A 21,275-nucleotide genomic window follows, 5' to 3' on the forward strand; every position below is an offset into this window, starting at 1 on the left:
TAGCAGGGAGCGGGCATAGCCATAGCAAGAATCTGGAGATGGGGAACTGGGTCTGCCAACTGTCTCTGAAAGACTCTGAAGATGGGGAGCAGGGCTTCTGGTTGCTGCCTGAAGACCCCATTGAGGAAGTAGTTGCCCTGGATTGTTGTGACTGTCTCAAAATTGGCAGGAACCAACACCTGAAGGTTTTATGAATCACTCCTATATGATTTGCTCCATACATATTATTGTTCATTGGTCACAGAAAGGCACAGATCCTGTGCAAAATAAAAACATTGCAATTCTGTAACTAAACCACCAAAACACAATTCTCAAGCCCCTAGTGCAATAACTAGTTAGGCCTACCACACTTTGGTGTCTGCTTTGAGACATTTGTGCACTCTTGCCTTTTTTTTTCCCGCACCTAATCTCATCTGAAATTTTGATCAAACCAATCCATATGTGCAAAACACATGTTTGACGGATCCTGAGCTGGCTGGAGAGGAGTGCAGCAGATCTTTTAAAAATGGACAAAATTCTGATTCTGTCCTGTCTTCTGACTTGATTTTTCACAATTTCCCATCATCTTGGTGCATCATGACACAACCTCCTTTGCAAACAGAGCTGGAGTAGAAAACCAGATCTTCAGTGTTGAATGCCAGAAGAGAAATTTAGGATTCCTTTCCAGCACCTATGTTTCATCTTCTTCTCCCTGTTCTGAGCTCACCCTATGGCAATTGTATTTCGGATTGGCCAGGCTGGCTGAGTAGCAGAAAGGTCCATTACTTTTCTAAATAGCATTTTTGATTTTGTCCTTGTGCAGTTTCAGTTCTTTGTTGTTTAGATCAAACCAGTTTTCCATGGAGACTGCAACAGTAGTAGTTTCATCGGCCTGTCATTAGTCAAGTCCCTTTGAAACTTCCTTCAGTTGCTTTTGTGCCTTTCTGTGAGGCACTTTTGCAAAATAGATGCAGGGTTTTGATAAAAGGTCTCCTTGAACATGCAAATTGTTACAAAATTATGAATGATGTGTGATGGAGTGACTCAACCATCCACCAAGCGCCAGATGGGGCATAAATCCTAACTCTTCAGTCAACAAACCATGACAAAGGGTTGTTCTGGTGTTTTCTGACCAGGATATTCCCTGATACTGTTCCACAGGCTAGGGATTGCCAGAGCACACCCCCAGCCTGGCTAGTAACACCCCATTTGCCTGTAGGCAGGAGGTAAAGAGCTAGCTAGCTATGATGGCTTTACACCACCCAGGAATTCCCCCATGTCAACAGAATCCCCAGCTGCCCTATGAGGGCTGCTGTCTGCCAGCATGGCACAAAAGGCATGGAGACAGAGAGCAAGATCTATGTCCTTGAAGGTTTGATTTTTCCTCACAATCACTGGTGTAAATCAGGAATAACTACATGATGTAAGAATAACATGGGGGGAGAATCAAACCCTACAATTCAAATGGAAAAAGTACTAGAAAGGACATACAGTGGCAGAGGGAAGGACTCGCTGACCTAACAGATCTCGTCCACATCTGATTTCTGATATTATATTCATCTGTTACTCATATTGAAACTCAACCTGAATTAAAAAAACAAAGTGTTCCCTAGCTTTAAATCCAGCTAAAAGTGAGATGGTACAAACGTGGAAATATTTTCATTCCTGTAATCTGTCATCAGGAAGCCAGCCTGGGAATATTTCACATTGCCACCTAAGTAATTTGATAGTTTGATTATATTAAAGTAATTGCTGAGTGCATTCTTGCTGACTTCTCTGTATTTCCCTGAAGTAATCCCTGCTCAAACGCGCTTGAGGGAAAGAGATTATAAAGTAAGCTTTCTCCTTTGAAATTGATACCCTAAATATCACAGTCCACTCTAACTGGCTTTTGTAAACATATATCATGCAGACAAATAAGCATTATAAATAACCAGTGAGCAATATAACAATAAATTGATTACAGCATCCACATTTTGAAATATCTGCTTGAATGAGGATATTGCACAAATACTGCAGAAATTATAGTATCTCCTTTCCTCAAATCAACATTTCCCCAAGTGACTCATTGGCAGCGGAATGCACAAGGATGCACCAAACCTGCTTTCGGGCACAAAGACTCAAAGCTCCTACTCTGGTAGCACAGGCCTGCAATCTGTGGAAAAGAAATTCCCAAGCAACTATCAGTGTTTTTCTGAGGGAGATCACTCACTTTAGTCCCAAAGTTGCCTCCATTCCACTCCCATCACTTTAATACTTGAAAATTGACATCAGAAAAAAAGAAGAGTTGAACTGAGGTTACAGGAGGTCCTAGTTTTCTGCAAGAATTGTTTCTGGTGGCCCTTGCTTTGAGTCTTTGTCCCATATTGCATCCCAAATTTAGGCCTGGAAGGTTGAGAGGCATGAGTGGAGATGGCTCTTCATTCGTAGCGTCATAGAGGCATATCTACACTGCATCTGGGGGCTATGTTGCAGCTCGGGCTAGAGCTCAGGCTCTGAAACCTGGGGGGTGGGCATGAGACCCCAAGTTGCAACATCAGAGCGCCGTCTACACAGCTATTTTTAGAGCACTAGCATGGACCCCACAACACCGATCCGGGGAGCTGAGAGGTTCACTCCCAGGTGCAGCACTGACATACCCATACCATGTAAGGCTGGAGGGACCATCAGATCTAGTCTGACCTCCTGTATATCATAGGCCACCAACACCACCCAGGATCCCCACACTCAACCCAACAATGGACATTAGAACAAAGCATTACAGCCCTCAGGAAACTAAACTTTTATGTGCACAGGCAGAGAATAGGAGGGACTGTGGAGCACTAATGGCCAAGGCCCCTACAATGGCTGAGAACTGATTAAGTGACTTATACCCCAATGATCCTTGAGTATTTAGTTTTCCACAATGCATAGTCCTCTAAAACACTTTTATCCCCAATGAGCAATGGCATCTGAAATATGTTTTTCAGAACTTGTTCCAGCCCAAAGAGCCCCGTATTTAACAAGATTCACAAAGTACACTCACTGGCATGTTCCTGGATGAAATCACCCATTTGCTATGCAGAATATGATAATTGGACTAGTCAGAACTTTGCCTTCTCTGGTATCCTGGGTGATGGTGTTGAAGGTTTAATGTAGCACTTCTTGGCTCATGATGTTAGACATACTTATTAACAGAGGCATCTTGTAAACCTGTTAGCACTTCAGCGACCTTTAACATTTCCTCCTTTCATAAAATGCCATATGTACAAAGGTCGTGGCACCATGCCATGTGGTTTTTCTATTCAGGAGAATTCCAGTCGAAGGTCAAATGTTGGAGCCAGTCTGACAGCCAAGATGGCTGGCAGATAATCCATGGCTCAACAACAGAGAGAAATACTTCCTGTTGATTAGAGCCAAAGGGCCTGATCTAAAGAATCTTGAAATCAATGGAAAATTTCCCATTGACTGCAGTGGGCTTTGGATCAGGTCCTCCAATAGGTAATCAGGGAGGGAGGAAGTACAATCAAGGATGCAGGTCTAATGGAAGGTTAATGTAGGGAATGAAATTGAGTACATTTATTTAAAGTATGACTTGCCAATAAAAAAAAATCATGAAAGCTCCGAGTCAATTGTACTTAGAGTCCCTCTTCGAGTCCACCCCATATGATGGCACAGGTAGGCTGCAGATAGCTTGGTGTGGAAGAGTTCAGCTCACTCCTTCATAACATCGTTTTAATTGCTGAGAAAGAAGGAATTCCTCATTACTTGTTAGCAACTAGGAGGACAGGCACTGCTTGAACTTCTGGTACCCTAGTAACATTATGAAGTTCTGTTGGCTTCCTCCTTCCTTTTGTTGTCGTCAGTCCACCACAAGCACAATGACATCTGTGCACGTGGTGTACAACTTCCACAGGGGCCTTAGATTCTCTGGGCCATCTATGTCCCAGAAATGGAAAGTGACTGTTTAAGGTCCCTGAGTCACTTTGACTTTCTCTGTGTTAAACCCTGTCGTAGGGATGGTGCTGACCAACTCATTGAACTGCAGCCTGTAGAGTGCTGTTGTGTTATCAGCAAAGTTGAACGTACAGGATCATGATGTGAAAGCACTGGAAAGCAGGCAGGCTAGAAAGGATCAGCATCTGGTCCAAGAGTCTCTTCCCCACTGCCAGAGGGAAAAGTGACAGCAGGTTGCCATTGAAAGAGGCAGAGACGGGTACTCTTCAGTGCTCTGAGTTGGAGTCACAGCCACACCAGAGTCAGACGTCCAGTGGGCAGGCAATTGGCAAAGGCCAAGGCAGCCTGTGCCTCCCGGCACCTGTGTCCTCATGTTCAAACACTCCTGACCCCAGCACAGGAGAAATCGCAGCCCTGACTCCTCCACATTTCTGCAACTCACCAGTGCAACACTCCACATAGATACAGGCACATTTCAGAAATAATCTGAAGTAATATTGATAAATGAAGCTACTGTCTGTTTCCAGCTCTTTCTTGGTGATTAATAAATGGGTTGTTAATTCTCTGCCAGAGCTATTACCATAAGGCCAAGTCACCTGTTTTCTTTGAATCTCAGTTCAAATTTGACTGAACTATCAACAGGAATGGGAAAGTAGTACGAGTAGTCCTGATCTGGACCTTCACTCATAACTTGAACCGAACCTTTTTTGAACTGCTAAAAAGTTCACTCAATAACAATGAGAAAAAAGTTTAATCTTACCTAATAATTATTAATTATTATTCACAACTTTTACCTTCAAGGATCCACCCCAGACCAAAGCTGAAATGCCAGAATGCATAAGAAAGCCTAGTCTCCTGAGATTTTCAGACCAGATCTGCAAGCCCACAACCCTGATTCAAAGTCCACTGACATCAACGAGTCTCTTTCCATTGACCCCAAAGGTCTTTGGATCAAGGCCTTTGGTAAATATCCAGACTTCTGGGTGATTATCCAGAACTTTGGAGGTTGGACTATCAGTAACTTTCACTCACAGGTGACAGTAAAATGGCTTGGTAAAAGTGCATGAAATGTATGGCTGGTGAAGTTATGCAAAAAAGAATTTTGTGCGTGTAAGAAAAAGATATCTACACTTTGATGCTCATAAATGAGAGATTAATGAAATTGACCAGAGAGCATTTCTTCATGCAGCTCTAGGCATGTTTTTTCCAGTCCTGGCCTACGGTTCAGCATAGAATGCCTATTGTTCAGCAGACCAACAGCCACTAGAGAGCATGACGAAACCACTAAGCTGCTTTTAATGCATGATCAAAATCAGAACTTGAACCTATGTTTCCTGAGGTGGAAGACTAGTGCACTACATATGTTTACTATTAAGCCGAACGTGTGCAGAGAAAATATGTATCTCTCATCTCTTTGTTCTTTTATCTGACAGCATACAAAGATCCACATTATACATATGTATATATGCAGTAGGAGAAGAGACTTCAATACAGGGTACATATAAATATTTATGCGCTGTTAGTAAACCTCTGAATATTACTGCTTTAGGATTATTTGTGTTGTGTAAAGCAAACTACAGTATAATGAAAAGACGAGGGGGAATATAGACAGAGGAAGAGAGACACATTTAATACTGCATGCCTATGAATGGTGACAAGTTGAAGGAGTGGACCACAGGATCTGGTCCAAGAGGTGAATATAGCTGAACCACTTGGTAATAGTAGCATCTCAATTGTCCAATGGCCCCACTGGTTGTTTAGCAGGCTTCCTGCTTCTGATGTACTTAAAAATTTTTGCTGTTACTTTTTCAGTCTTTGGCTAGCTGTTCTTCAAATTCTTTTTTGGGCTTCCTAATTATAGTTTTACACTTCACTTGCCAGAGTTTATGCTCCTTTCTATTTTCCTCACTAGGATGTAACCTCCAGTTTTTGCTTCTCACTGCTTCTTTTACTTTGTTGTTTAGCCACGGTGGCATTTTTTTGGTTCTATGTTTTTTAATTTGGGGTATACATTTAAATTGAGCCTCGGTTATGGTGTCTTTAAAAACCTCCATGCAGCTTGCAGGGATTTCACTTTTGGCACTGTACTTTTAATTACTGTTTAACTAACTTCCTCGTTTTTGTGTAGTTCCCCTTCCCAAAATTAAATGCTACAGCGGTGGGCTGAGGAGCACTCAAGGAAGATAAGGTCATTGTGGAGAAACTAAATTAATTCTTTGCATTGGTCTTAATGGCTGAGGATGTGAGGGAGTTTTCCAAACCTAAGCCATTCCTTTTAGGTGGCAAATATGAGGAACTGTCCCAGATTGAGGTGTCATTAGAAGAGGTTTTGGAACAAATTGATAAACTAAACAGTAATAAGTCACCAGGACCAGATGGCATTCACCCAAGAGTTCTTAAGGAACTCAAATGTGAAATTGCAGAACTACTAACTGTGGTATGTAACCTATCATTTAAATCAGCTTCTGTACCAGAACGCTTTTGACAACGTCTCTCACTAAAAGCTCTTAAGCAAAGTAAGCTGTCATGAGATAAGAGGGAAGTTCCTGTCATGGATCAGTAACTGGTTAAAAGGTAGGAAACAAAGGGTAGGAATAAATGGTCAGTTCTCAGATGGAGAGAGATAAATAGTGGTGTCCCCCAGGGGTCTGAACCAGGACCAGTGCTGTTCAACATATTCATAAATGATCTGGAAAAAGAGTAAACAGTGAAGTGGCAAAATTTGCAGATGATACAAAGACCAAAGCAGATTGTGAAGAGTTACAAAGGGATCTCACAAAACTGGGTGACTGGGCAACATGACAGATGAAATTCAGTGTTGATAAATGCAAAATAGTGCACACTGGAAAACATAATCCCCACTATACATATAAAATGATGGGTCTAAATTAGCTGTTACCACTCAAGAAAGAGTTCTTGGAGTCATTGTGGATAGTTCTCTGAAAACATTCACTCAATGTGCAGCGGCAGTCAAAAAAGCTAACAGATTGTTGGGAATCATTAGGAAAGGGATAGATAATAGGACACAAAATATCATATTGCCTCTGTATCAATCCATGGTACACCCCCATCTTGAATACTGCGTGCAGATGTGCTTGCCCCATCTCAAAAAGGATATACTGGAATTGGAAAAGGTACAGAAAAGGGCAACAAAATGATTAGGGGTATGGAACAGCTTCCATGTGAGGAAAGAATAAGAAAATTGGGACTTTTGAGCTTGGAAAAGAGACAACTAAATGGGGATATGATAGAGGTCTATAAAATCTTGACTGATGTGGAGAAAGTAAATAAGGAAGTGTTGTTTACTCCTTCTCATAATGCAAGAACTAGAGATCACCAAGCGAAATTAATAGGCGGCAGGTTTAAAACAAACAAGGAAGTTTTTCATCACACAAGGCACAGTCAACCTGTGGAACTCTTTGCCAGAGGATGTTGTGAAGGCCAAGACTATAACAGCGTTCAAACAAGAACTTGATACGTTCATGGAGGATAAGTCTATCAATAGCTATTAGCCAGGATGGGCAGGGATGCAAAACCATGCTGTAAAGTGTCCCTAGCCTCTGACTGCCAGAAGCTGGGAATGGGTGACAGGGGATGGATCACTTGATTCCCTGTTCTGTTCATTCCCTCTGGGGCACCTGTTATCGGCCACTGTTGGAAGACAGGATACTGGGCTAGATGGACCATTGGTCTGACCCAACATGGCTGTTCCCATTTTCTGAGAAAAGCAAAGATTAGGTGTGAGTCAGCTATAAACAGTTTAATTATATTAGTCTTACAAGAGTTTATTATCAGAAAAGGAAGACTGGAGGGCCTAACTCTTTCAGTAAAGAGCTATGGTGCTTTCCGTCTCTAATTCACTGGTTCCGGTATAGTGCAGGATGGCAGGAACTATGAATCAGTGCCATTTGGTGGTAGTTTGAAGTGAGTCAGTGTTCACAGCTCACGTCCTAATGGGACCGTTCTCCACATCATGAAAGCCACAATCCCAGCTGGAAGTCTCAGCGTGTTGATGCAGGAATGGGTTAGTGGGGAAACACTGCTTTCCTCTCTCACTGGAGGTAGTCCCTCTAGAATGGGGTGGGCAGTGGTCCCATTAGGCAGATACACCTCTGAACCCTGCCTGCTTCAGAGATCATGACTTCTGGAAGAGTGAGGCAAGGCATTCCCAGGGCCGGGTCCTACACTCTGGACAACCCCATCAGAAGGCATCAGAATAAGTCCAGTTCTGCCCCTTTTCAAATACAACAAATTTTAAGCCAAGCTTCCCGAGAAATGAAGTGAAGGGAGAAAGGAGTTAGGGTATAGAAAAAAGGAAGGAAGGAATGCCCCAAACCCAGAATGGCAAGAGCAGGGCCCACTTCAAAATCATTGCAAATCATTTATATGCTTATCTTGATCTTGTAATTGGTACCTAGATGGTGACTGTAGCCCCGGAATAGCTAACAGAGATATGGAGATAACAAGTTACTTTAACAATCCTATCAGCAGGTAATGTTCATTCTTTGAGGACTTGTCCATCCCAAATATCTCATTTTTGTACAACACTAAAATAACTTAGTCTTAACAAAGGATTAACTGCCTCGGAAAATGGACAGACAAGTGAGTGAGGCAATGTTTATTGGACCAACTTCTGTTCGTGAAAGAAACAAGCTTTCTAGCAACAAAGCTATTTTTCAAGTCTCAGAAAGGTACTAAGCATGTCACAGCTAAATAGTAGATCTTAGTACCTTACCTAGAGCTCCGTGTAGCTTGAAAACTTGTCTCTCTCACCAACAGCAGTTGGTCCAGTAAATGATATGACCTTACCCACTTTGTCTCTCTAATATCCTGAGACCGACACTGCTACAACAATACTGCATACAACAGTGGGAAAATGGAGGCTTTTGGTGTTGATCTCTGAGTAAATATGATGAGCAAAATCCACACAGAAAGGGTCCTCCTCCTGTGGAGGTGAACTCTGAACCAGCATTGTCAAACCTGAGGCGTATCAGCCCAGTGCACTAGAAGAGTTCACAGCCTGGCAGCAGGGGCTCAACAGGAGCCTTTAAAAACAGTTCTTGTGCGGGGCTGGTGGTACTTCTGATTGTCTACAGGGGCTTACTGTGTCTTCAGCCTCTTAGAGGACAGCCCATTCTCTTCTCGCAGAAACATCACAGCAAGGACAATCTCACCCCAACTTTATATCTCAGCACCCGCATGTCATGGATAGCACAGAACAGTCAGAGTTTGACACCGAGTCCTGGGCAGCAGGCAAGTAGCACTATGGTATCTCTTGGGGAAGCCTTCCCCTCAGAAGTGGAGTTCCACAGATGTAGAACCCAGCAATGTCTGGACACCTAGCTGGGCTCTGTCTCTGTGGAGCATCAGGGTCAGGAATTGTAAATCAGCATAGCTCCATTGCCTCCAGTAAGAGCTATGTTGATTTACACCAGCTGAGGATCTGGCCGTCTGTAACTTTAAGGTGACAAACTTTTTCTCAAGGATCTGAATCTTCATGACCTTGCACCATGTGTAATCATTCACACCAGCTTGAACGTGGAGTAAAGCGCCATCATTTGGATCTGGTAGCAATTTACACCCACTTTGCACTGATGTGAATGACTGCACAAGGTCAGAGCAGAGCAACAGAGAATCAGGTTCTAATTTTTCATCAGTATTATATGATGTGGCTGGAATGGAATGCCTGACGGCGAAGGAGATTCTAGCTTAGAACAGAAACATGAATAGCTGCAAAGTGGCAACCAGAACACTCAAAAAATCATCTAATTTTTAATTACATTAAACCAGGGGGAACAAAATAACTCAGAGGTGAACAATACATGGACATGTTTTTGGCTTTGCTTTTCATTTTTGCTTCCATGGGAACACCACAGCCGTCACCCTTCTAATCCTCTAAAGTCAACAATATTGAGAGACACAATATGGAAGAATACAAATTAGAAAGGTTAATGGATGCTGGATGGTGAAGCACAGACACTGACGTTTTAAGGCTTGTTCCAAGTGCTCAAGACAGATTCACTCCCATTACAAGATTTTGCCAATCATTTAAAAAATGCCCAGAAGCAAAGATGCTTTTCTATGAGTACAGAAAAGAAGAGCAGCTAAAGAATATCATGCAAAGTGTAGCCCTTTACACATCTAGAAAACTTAATGTTGCTGTAATATTGATTAAAGATTTGAAGGATGATGTAACACCCCACTCTGTCCGTTACACAGTATAGATTAAAAGGTATTGTCAATTGTTTGACTACTCTCATAGTTCATTCTTAAAATGTTCAAGAGATCAAATAACTGAACTTAATCAAATTTATTATCTAAAGACAAAGCAGTACAACAGTGAAAAGGAAATGTATATACCCTTCTTCTGGGAAGCAATTCTTATCCCACAGCATGTTCGCCTGCGGAAGTGAAGAAACAGATTGATAGAGCCAGCAAATCAGCAGCACTGCTATGGGTACCCGCATGGCCCCACAGTATGCCAACATTTTTATGGCTGACTTAGAACAACGCTTCCTCAGCTCTCGTCCCCTAACGCCCCTACTCTACTTGCGCTATATTGATGACATCTTCAACATCTGGACCCATGGAAAAGAAGCCCTTGAGGAATTCCACCATGATTTCAACAATTTCCATCCCACCATCAACCTCAGCCTGGTCCAGTCCACACAAGAGATCCACTTCCTGGACACTACAGTGCTAATAAACGATGGTCACATAAACACCACTCTATACCGGAAACCTACTGACCGCTATTCCTACCTACATGCCTCCAGCTTTCACCCTGATCACACCACACAATCCATTGTCTACAGCCAAGCTCTGCGATACAACTGCATTTGCTCCAACCCCTCAGACAGAGACAAACGCCTACAAGATCTCTATCAAGCATTCTTACAACTACAATACCCACCTGCGGAAGTGAAGAAACAGATTGATAGAGCCAGAAGAGTTCCCAGAAGTCACCTACTATAGGACAGGCCTAACAAAGAAAATAACAGAAGACCACAAGCCGTCACCTTCAACCCCCAACTAAAACCCCTCCAACGCATTATTAAGGATCTACAACCTATCCTGAAGGATGACCCAACACTCTCACAAATCTTGGGAGACAGGCCAGTCCTTGCCTACAGACAGCCCCCCAACCTGACGCAAATACTCACCAGCAACCACATACCACACAACAGAACCACTAACCCAGGAACCTATCCTTGCAACAAAGCCCGTTGCCAACTATGCCCACATATCTATTCAGGGGACACCATCACAGGGCCTAATAACATCAGCCACACCATCAGAGGCTCATTCACCTGCACATCTACCAATGTGATATATGCCATCATGTGCCAGCAATGCCCCTCTGCCATGTACATTGGTCAAACTGGACAGTCTCTACGTAAAAGAATAAATGGACACAAATCAGATGTCAAGAATTATGACATTCATAAACCAGTCGGAGAACACTTCAATCTCTCTGGTCACGCGATTACAGACATGAAAGTTGTGATATTACAACAGAAAAACTTCAAAACCAGACTCCAGCGAGAGACTGTTGAATTGGAATTCATTTGCAAGTTCGATACAATTAACTTAGGCTTGAATAGAGACTGGGAGTGGCTAAGTCATTATGCAAAGTAACCTATTTCCCCTTGTTTTTTCCTACTACCCCCTCCCCCCCCCCGCCCCCCCCCCGTTCCTCAGACGTTCTTGTTAAACCCTGGATTTGTGCTGGAAATGGCCCACCTTGATTGTAAGGAGAGTGATCACTTTAGATAAGCTATTACCAGCAGGAGAGTGGGATGGGGGGAGAGAAAACCTTTTGTAGTGGTAAACACCCATTCTTTCATGGTTTGTATGTATAAGAACATCTTCTGTATTTTCCACAGTATGCATCCGATGAAGTGAGCTGTAGCTCACGAAAGCTTATCCTCAAATAAATTGGTTAGTCTCTAAGGTGCCACAAGTACTCCTTTTCTTTTTGCGAATACAGACTAACACGGCTGTTACTCTGAAACCTTACACAGAAGGTGTGCTTCAAAGATAACATGTTTCAGCTCATAGTATTTTAGAATGATTTTAAAAGTTATAAAGTTCTTCACACATTAAAATCCAACCCACCAGCTTGCAAGAGTTCCTTAACTTGTTTTGTTCTCTACTTTTCTTCTCTCTCTGTTTTGGATACTACATTCCAAACCAGCTGAGCATAGAAGTAGATCCCAAACTATGCAAGGATGCACCATTCATGTATCTTGACTTTGACAGGCTTCCTATTTTCTAATGCCAAAGATGAATTCAGCTTTGCAAAGTGTTGCAGAATGCTTGACATGAGTGCACAGAATTGTGGGGAAAACCACAAAACTTCCCAACACATTTATATATATTAATACCATGAACAAAAGGTAGAAACCAGGTCAAATTACAAAGGATGAATATAAATAAATAACACAAGTATGTAAGGACAAAATTAGAAAGGTCAAGGCACAAAACAAGATTAAAATAGTTAGCAACCATAAAGGGTAACAAGAAAACACTCTACAAGTATATTAGAAGCAAGAGGAAGACAAAGTACAGGGTAAGTCTGTTACTCATTGAGGAGGGAAAAACAATAACAGAAAATGTGGAAGTGGCGAAAGTGCTAAATGACTTTTTGTTTTTGTTTTTCACCAAGAAGTTTAGTAGCCATTTGATGTTTAACATAGTGAATTCCAGTGAAAATGAGATCAGAGGCTAAAATAGGGAAAGAACAAGTTAAAAATGACTCAGACAAGTTAGATGTCTTCAAGTCACTAGGGCCTGAAAAAATACGTCCTAGAATACCCAAGGACCTGACTGAGGAGATATCTGAACCATTACTGTTTATCTTAAACCATTAGTGATTGTCTTCAAAAAGTCATGAAAAAATTGACCGATTCCAGAGGACTGGAAAAGGGGCAAATATAGTGCCAATCCATTAAAAATGGAATAAGGACAACTCAGGGAATTATAGACAAGTCAGATTAACTTCAGCACCCAGAAAGATAAAGGAGCAAATAATTAAGCAATCAATTTGCAGACACCTAGAAGATAATAAGGTGATAAGTAACAGTCAGCATGGATTTGTCAAGAACAAATCATGTCAAACCAATCTAATAGCTTTCTTTGACAGGGTAACAAATCTTGTGGATGGGGGAAGCGGTAGATATGGTATATCTGGACTTTAGTAAGGCTTTTGATATTGTCTCACATGACCTTCTCATAAACAAACTAGAGAATATAACCTAGATGGAGCTACTATAAGGTGGGTGCATAACTGGTTGGAAAACCATTCCCAGAGAGTAGTTATCGGTGGCTCAGTCATGCTGAAAGGGCATATTAATTGGTTTCCCACAAGGATCAGTTCTGGGCTTGGTTCTGTTCAGTATCTTTATTGATGATTTAGATAATGGCAAAATAATACACTTATAAAGTTTGCAGATGATACCAAGCTGGGAGGGGTTCCATGTGCTTTGAAGAATAGGATTAAAATTCAAAATGATCTGGACAAACTAGAGAAATGGTCAGAAGTAAATAGGATGAAATTCAGTGCAAAGTACTCCACTTAGGAAGGAACAATCAGTTGGACACATACAAAATGGAAAATGATTGTCTAGGAAGGAATACTGCAGGGAGGGATCTGGGGTCATAGTGGATCACAAGCTAAATATAAGTGAACAGTGTAACTCTGTTGCAAAAAAAGCAAACATCATTCTGGGATGTATTAGCAGGAATGTTGTAAGCAAGGTACAAGAAATCATTCTTCCGCTCTACTCTGATTAGGCCTCAAATGGAGGTGTCCAGTTCTGGGCACCACATTTCAGGAAAGATGTGGACAAATTGGAGAAAGTGCAGAGAAGAGCAACAAAAATTATTAAAGGTCTGGAAAAAAAATGACCTATGAGGGAAGATTGAAATCATTGGGTTTGTTTAGTCTGGAGAAGAGAAGACAGAGGGAACATAATTTTCAAGTACATAAAAGGTTGTTACAAGGAGGAGGGGAAAAATGTTCTCCTTAACCTCTGAGGATAGGACAAGAAGCAATGGGCTTAAATTGCAGCAATTTAGTTGGACATTAGGAAAACTTCCTAACTGTCAGGGTGGTGAAGCACTGGAATAAATTCCCTAGGGAGGTTGTGGAATTTCTGTCATTGGAAATTTTTAAGAGCAGGTTAGACAAACACCTTTCAGGGACGGTCTAGATAATACTTAGTCCCACCATGAGTGCAGGGGACTGAATCAGATGACCTCCCAAGTTCCCTTCCAGTCCTATGATTCTGTGATACTACCCATTAATATGGTGTACACGAGAGGTTCTGAACCAGGAGTCTGTGACTCTCTGGGGGGTAATAAGCAGGTTTCAGAGAATCTGCCAAAATAAACCGGGCTTCAGTCCTGGGTGGTGGAGCTCAGGCTTTGGCTTCAGCCCCAGGTAGCAGGGCTCAGGCTTCCCTAGGCTACTTCCTACAATGCACCCACCTTCTCTTCTGGGGGTTCATATTCTCAGCAGGAGTCTGCCCAGGTGCCTAGCCCCGAGTCTGATTCTTTAAGGAAGCAAAGGAAAAGGAAGCTAAATTAACAGAAATAAGGAGCAGCTCCTGCTGCTCTGTCCTACCCAGATCCTCCAGCTGTCTGAACTATCATCCTCACAGGCCATTCAAGGGAGCCTGGCTCTCTGCTGTGCTCCTCTCTGTGAGCTAAGGGTGAGAGGTCTGTCCACCTCTCCAGGCTGAGCACTTCCGAGCTGAGTTTGGCATGGCTTGTGGGTGGGGCTGCATGAGCCCAGTGCTGCTCTTCAGTCTCTTCTTGCCTGGTGCGGGGTTTATACATTTCATCACAGATGGCAATATAGATCTAGGAAGATGGCAGCCTTGCTATTACTGATGGTGGGAAATTTTCTGTTGAAAAGTATTGTCAGCAGAAAATAGAATTTCTGTTAAATTAAAATTGTCTCTGGGAAAATTTAGATTTTTGCTGAATTTCTTCAATTTTCTATCAGGAAAATCTAACTGAAATAGTCTGATTTGGGTTGGGTTAGCTTGAGTCAAGATTCTTTGGTTTGTCAGATTGAATCAAAACATTTTGTTTAGGATCATTTTGACATTAATCTGTGTCTGTCAGAGTGTCCAGCTGGTGTGGTGCCTCAGTGACATTGTAGCTCTGATGCCTGATGCCTCTGCTCTTCTCTACGGGGCTGGGCTCCATGCCTCGACTATGTCTCCCATGCTGCACTACAGGCTACCCATTGGTTGAACCTCTATAGTACTTTGTTGGAGCCATATGCCCACAGTCCAGCCAGCAGGCCCAATCTCCCAATCAGGAGAGAATGGACACAAGGCATCTGAACTACAATTCCCATGGGGCATGACAAAGCTCGGGGGGGGGGAGGGGGGCACAGATTCATAGTGGACCAAGCTGGAACAAAATGTTTTGACATTTCTAAATCATTTTTTTTAAACTTTCTGTCCACAGAAAAATTCTTTTTGTCCTGATTCAGGATGAAAAGAAAATTTTGAAATATTAGAATTTACAATCTGATTTTTTTGAGTAGTTCTGCTTGGGATGAGTATTAAAATTCACTATGTTTTAATTTGAGAAGGCTTTTATTCCAAATACTCCTGAATTTAGAATCCAGATCCAGACTGGTCTTCTTTCCATAGAGGCAATCTACATTCACAAACTATACACTGTAGCTATTGCACCCACATTTCTATTGTGACTCAAGTAGCTAGAAGTGCACAGATTTGTTCCCCACAATTGATTTTGCAAGCCCATAATTATGAATGCAAACTGAGACCACAAGGAAAGGTGAACTGGAAATTTACACCTGAATGTGTCTGCATTTGAATACAATATCTTCTTCTCCCACTTGATGCTCTTCTCTTCTCTTCCACTAATGTCTTGTTCTCTTTCTCCCTCCCTTCCCAGTTAATTACTCCCACCCTTCCTTCTGCCTCTCTGCTTCAGTTTCTGCTCCTCTGCAGTCCACTCCTTGCTCTGCCCAAAGCACATAGACAGAGTTAGGACTGAAGCACTGTTCAGAAGACAACTCTTTGCCAGGTATGGAGTGCTCCAAGCCACAAAGATCTGTGGGGACTCAGTATTACTGTTATGTATTCAGCTCTATGCATGTGGATAGTGCAGATAAATACAAGGCACAGACATGGTCTGTCCCCTTCACACTGCTTCCCTTCAGTGTTCCCTCTCCTTTCACTTTTGTTTCCATTTAGCTGATTCCCTCCTAACTAAGCCCACTCCCATCAGCACCGCCCAAAAATTATGGCACTAACATGATCTTTGCTCCCATCATTGTTCACTCTGCTTGTGTGTGATACACCTACCCCCACCCTGTGACTGTCTTTTCTATTTAGATTGAAAGTTCCTTAGGCCACTAATACTCTGTGTTTGTACAGAGGTTGTATGGGTCGCACAATGCAGACCCATTCTTGGTTGGTCCTTAGGCACTTCCATAAGAAACACGATTAACAGGAAACTCCTCTGACCTGAGCAATTTCAACCTAGGTTGGATAAGAGATGACATAAACATAGAGAGACGTGGTATCAGTCACCCACAAGGTATATTAGCTTCTGTGTTTTCACATTGTACATGTTATACTGGTTGCATATTTCATGGATGGAATGAACCATAAAGTCCATTTTGTCCACACCCTGCATTCTTTTCTACCTAGGAGGGGATTTTCAAAGCCTTTCTCAAAGCTTTGAGGATCCTGTTGATTCCTTGTAGCATTTTCTAAGTCACCTATAATCACATTTTCCCTTTATTCCCCCCCAAAGTGTCACAAAGCCCCATAAATACTGATTAGTCAAGGACTGTACATAACTGAATAGATAGCTTCTGAAAGGGGATCAGTGCCACTCCTGAAACAGAGAACTCTTTCTCCACTCTCTGTACCACAAGGATTGATTCTCAAGATCTGCATATAGAAAACTGTGTGTGCCCAACTTAGAGTGATGGTATTTCTATTTGTATCCGGTATTGGCATGAACAAATGACCAAGCAGATGTATAATGGGTTACACACAGGCACAATCTGCACCAAAGGCACAACTGTGACATTGGCATGTACATGTTAGATAAGTGCAGTTGCACACCCACACATCTTTTCAAATCATGCCCAAGGTTGAATGGAAAATATTCATTTTCCTCCTTTTGAGAAAGGAGCTGTTAAGTTTGGAAACAGCAGTGTGTTTACTGAATTGAGAAAATAATCATGTCACACAGTATGGAAGCTTTACTGAATTCATTTCAGGTTATTGTAGAAACATCATTGCTAAACAGTTCGCAATAAGATGCCAGGGAGTTCACAATAATTTTCGAGAAATGTCCAAAATTAATTGTGTTATAATTATAATCTATTTTACAGTATTTTCGGTGTACTTTAATATCCACAGCATGATGTTCCTTTGTGAGAATGACATTGATCAATGCATCCAGCATTGTTAATGCATTCACAGCGTGTGCCATATTGACTGGGATGAAAGAGAGAGTACGTGCTGGGGTATTTTAATTCTGTTTGATGTGATGTTCAATTGCTTGTTACCAATCAGACATTGTACTTTATCTAGTTCAGATACCATTGAGATAACACTAAAGCTGCATGTTCTGTATGTGTTAGAAAGACAGCAGGCATAGTTTACATGAGTAATTTTTCAGTCATTATTAAATATCCTGGCAGAATGTACATGTATTGTGGGGTGCTGCGGAGAAGTCAATAGGATTCCTGCTTCCTCTTGGTTCATGACTGACTCCACGATGGCTCACTCTTCCCTCCACACAGAATCTCTCTGAAGGCCACACATCACCTGGAAAGGGGGGTGAGAGACACCAAGCACCTGGCCAATAGGAGACCAAGTGAGCTAATGCTTGGAGACCTTTTAACTGGCCAGTCTCAGGGAAGAGCTCCAGTCTCTTAAACACCATTCAGATTCAAATAGGAATCACCACTCCCCTTCCCAGGTTACTCTGGGGCCTGTGGGTATTTGAGGAGAGAGTTAGGAAGAGTAGCGTGGAGTCAAAGGGCAGTGAAGGAGGCTATCAGGTACACTCCACCACCCATTGGGCCAGCTCTGCCACCCAACGCTGCTGCCTCCTACACCTGAAAGTTGCCAGCAGGTATAATGGAAGGCAGGGGATGGGGAGGCGAACGGCAGCATGAGTCTGTTACATGTGATTCTCTGTGGCCTTACGGTCTCCGGAATGTACACTAAGGGTGTAAGTCAAACTGCCGCCCTACAATTTTATGTCAGGGCAGGCTGAGAATGAAGGAGCAGTGATAAGCTTCTTCCCTTCCACCCTCCCTAGCCTCCAGCTCTTTCCACTGCACCTTACCTCTGCTCAGCTCCGTGGAGAATCAAGCCCAATGTCTCATACAAAAGCCAAAATACACCCCCCCTCAGGAGACACCTCTTTTCAGAGTACCTCAAATACATGGAGCAGGAAGGCTGTCATGTACTGCATTCCCTTCTTTCAGCTATGGAAAGAGCCCACATCGCTATATAAAAGGATGTATTTGCTAAGCTGTTGAGTCAGGTCTTCTAATTTAATTAAGAGAGAAACTAAATCAAGGGAGAACTATATTAAATAAAACATCAGGTACAAGGTATAGACTTCTCCTTAATCGCACTGTCTGGATTTAAATGCCAAGAGGCTATAACCATCAGAAATAAAGCCAATGGCAAGTATGAAATACAGAAGAACATCCTAAGGTAATTAACATCAGGAAGTGTTGCTTTGTAGTCTAATGGTAGTATGTCAGAAAACCAATATCTTTACATACATTAATTGGCTTTTCTGACAAACTATTGGTAATTAGCCAAAATGACCAACTGACAGTAATTAGCTTTGGGGGATATGTTCTGTTTTGGACTTCTAATGTTTATTTCTGATCCATAGGGCCCTTTAGCATCGAAAGGAAAGTTTTTGAATTCAAAAGCCCTTTCAAATCATCTGAAATGTGTGGGTATCACCCATCCATTTCCCTTTTGACCCACTTCTTTTTAAGAACTCCTGCCTCACTTGCAAGGACTCATTCAGAGGGTGAGCAGGGTCAGAGAAGTGACCCACTTTGAACTGCTTCTTTGAGAAAGTTTGGCAGCCAGGTCCTGTTGATGCATTCAGAGTTGCTCACTCCCATGATTTCTGTGTTATGTTTGTTTGTTCGTTCATTATTTCTTATAGTCCCAGCTTATGGAGCCATGTGATCATAGGAAAATTTCAGCTCCCACTTAAAAAAAAAAGTATATTTCTCACCCTCATGGTTATGAAGAAAAAAAATTGAAATCCTGAACCCTAAAGACTCAAAACCAGAAGTGAATCACAAAACCAACCAAACAAAAAAACCCTACCTTGTGATTTTTAAATAAATTTCATGATTTTGGGGGCCTGACTTATGATTTTGAATGTTTGGGATTGGCATTAAGCTGTTGCTTCCTCAGCTGTAGCATGCTGTGTTTATAGGGAAGGAGGAGAAAGTGGTGCAATGAATTAAGATTCAAGTCTCTCTTCTTCCCTGCAGCCAGGTTTGGAGGAAGCATTCTAAACTGCTTAATCAACCCAGAACTCCTCCACCTGGCTATAGAGCCAAATGCCTTCCTCTCTTAGAAACACATATTATTTAAGTTCACAGGAAACAAATTGCGCACGTTTCAGATGGCCTCACAGCTCCGAGAGAAAACAAATCTAGATGATAATGCGATCTTCCAATAGCACAGGAAGGAAGTACTGAAGGTAAAGTCTGTATCACCACCTTTTCCTCCTGAGAGCTGGTAGAGTTTGGTGCAATGCTAACCTGCACTGCCTGCACTCTGTCATGGGAGGCATTCTACTGGACACCCCAGAAAAAATGCTACTCTGACCTATGCTCAAGATGTCACCACTTGATATCAAAGTACCCACCACCTACCTTGCTGTCTCCAGAATCTTTGAGAAGACAGTGGCAAGCTGATTCAAGAGGCATCTCACCTCCACTGGTACCCCAGACACTCTCCAGTGTGGCTGCAGACTATATGCATCATGCAGATTGCCATAGGGTGGTCATCCATCAATGCAACCAGGGCTATGGACAGAGGCAAACTGTGAATGGGCGCAGTGCGTGAGTAACTAGTGACCACTGACACTGCTGAAGATGCCGTGCTGCTGAGAACACAATAATTGGCCTGACTTATTGAAGGCTTTGATATGTAAACATTTGATACACCAAATATTTCAATCTATATAAAACTGGTTTGCACTGTACACAGAACATGGATAAACGTAATATTTGTGAAATAGTGATTGTCTATAAATATATGGAAATGCAGTAATCATCGTTACAAATATACATTAACAATCAAAAACATACATTTCTCCAGATGTCACCCTATCCTTAGTTAGGCAAAATTCCTTTTGACTAGATTGGGAGAATTTGTGGCATAAGATGTGGCTCTCTATGCCTGAAATAACTTAAAGCAGTGCCATTTAATTATCTCAGTTAAAAGTTTTGACGACTATCAACTGATAGACTTTAAGGCCAAAAGAGACCACCGTGATCATCTAGTCTGGCCTCCTGCATATTGGATGCCACCGAACTCCACCCACCCATATCTATAATAGATCCATAACCTCTGGCTGAGTTACTGAAGTCTTCAAATCATGATTTCAAGACTTCAAATTACAGAGAATCCACCATTTACTTTAGTTTAAACCTCCAAGTGACTCATGTCCCATGTTGCAGAGAGAGGCAAAAAATCCCAGGGTCTCTGCCAATGTTACCCCAGGGAAAATTCCAAATATGGTAATAAATTAGACCCTGAGCATGTGGGCAAGACCCACCAGCCAGTCACCTGGGAAAGAATTCTCTGTAGTAACTCAGAGACCTCCCCAACTAGTGTACCATCACTGGCCGTTGGGATGCTGCCAGCTGTCACAGATCAACTACATGCCATTGTAGGCAGTCTCGTCATGCCATCCCATCCATAAATTTATCAAGATCAGTCTTGAAACAAGTTAGGATTTTTGCCCCCACTGCTTGGAAGGCTGTTTCAGAACTTTCCTCCTCTGATGGTTAGAAACCTTTGTCTAATTTCAAGGTTAACTTGTTGATGGCCAGTTTATATCCATTTGTTCCTGTGTCTACATGGGTGCTTAACTTAAATAACTCTTCTCCCTCCCTGGTGTTTATCCCTCTGATGTATTTAGAGAGCAATCCTATCTCCCTACAGCCTTCTTTTCATTAGGCTAAACAAGCCAAGCTCTTTAAGTCTCCTCTCATAAGGCAGGCTTTCCATTCCTCTGATCATTCTAGTAGCCCTTCTCTGCACCTCTTCCAGTTTGAATTCAGCTTTCTTAAA

At 42.2% G+C, this 21,275-nt stretch overlaps 1 pseudogene; it reads right to left on the reverse strand.

Moving 5' to 3' along the window:
- Positions 1-3,596: 3,596 nt before the first annotated feature.
- On the reverse strand, positions 3,597-16,584 carry LOC102944703 (annotated as a pseudogene).
- Between the last annotated feature and the right edge of the window lie 4,691 nt (positions 16,585-21,275).

Source organism: Chelonia mydas, chromosome 2 (genome assembly GCF_015237465.2).
Source record: "Chelonia mydas isolate rCheMyd1 chromosome 2, rCheMyd1.pri.v2, whole genome shotgun sequence".
NCBI classification, from domain to species: Eukaryota; Metazoa; Chordata; order Testudines; family Cheloniidae; genus Chelonia; species Chelonia mydas.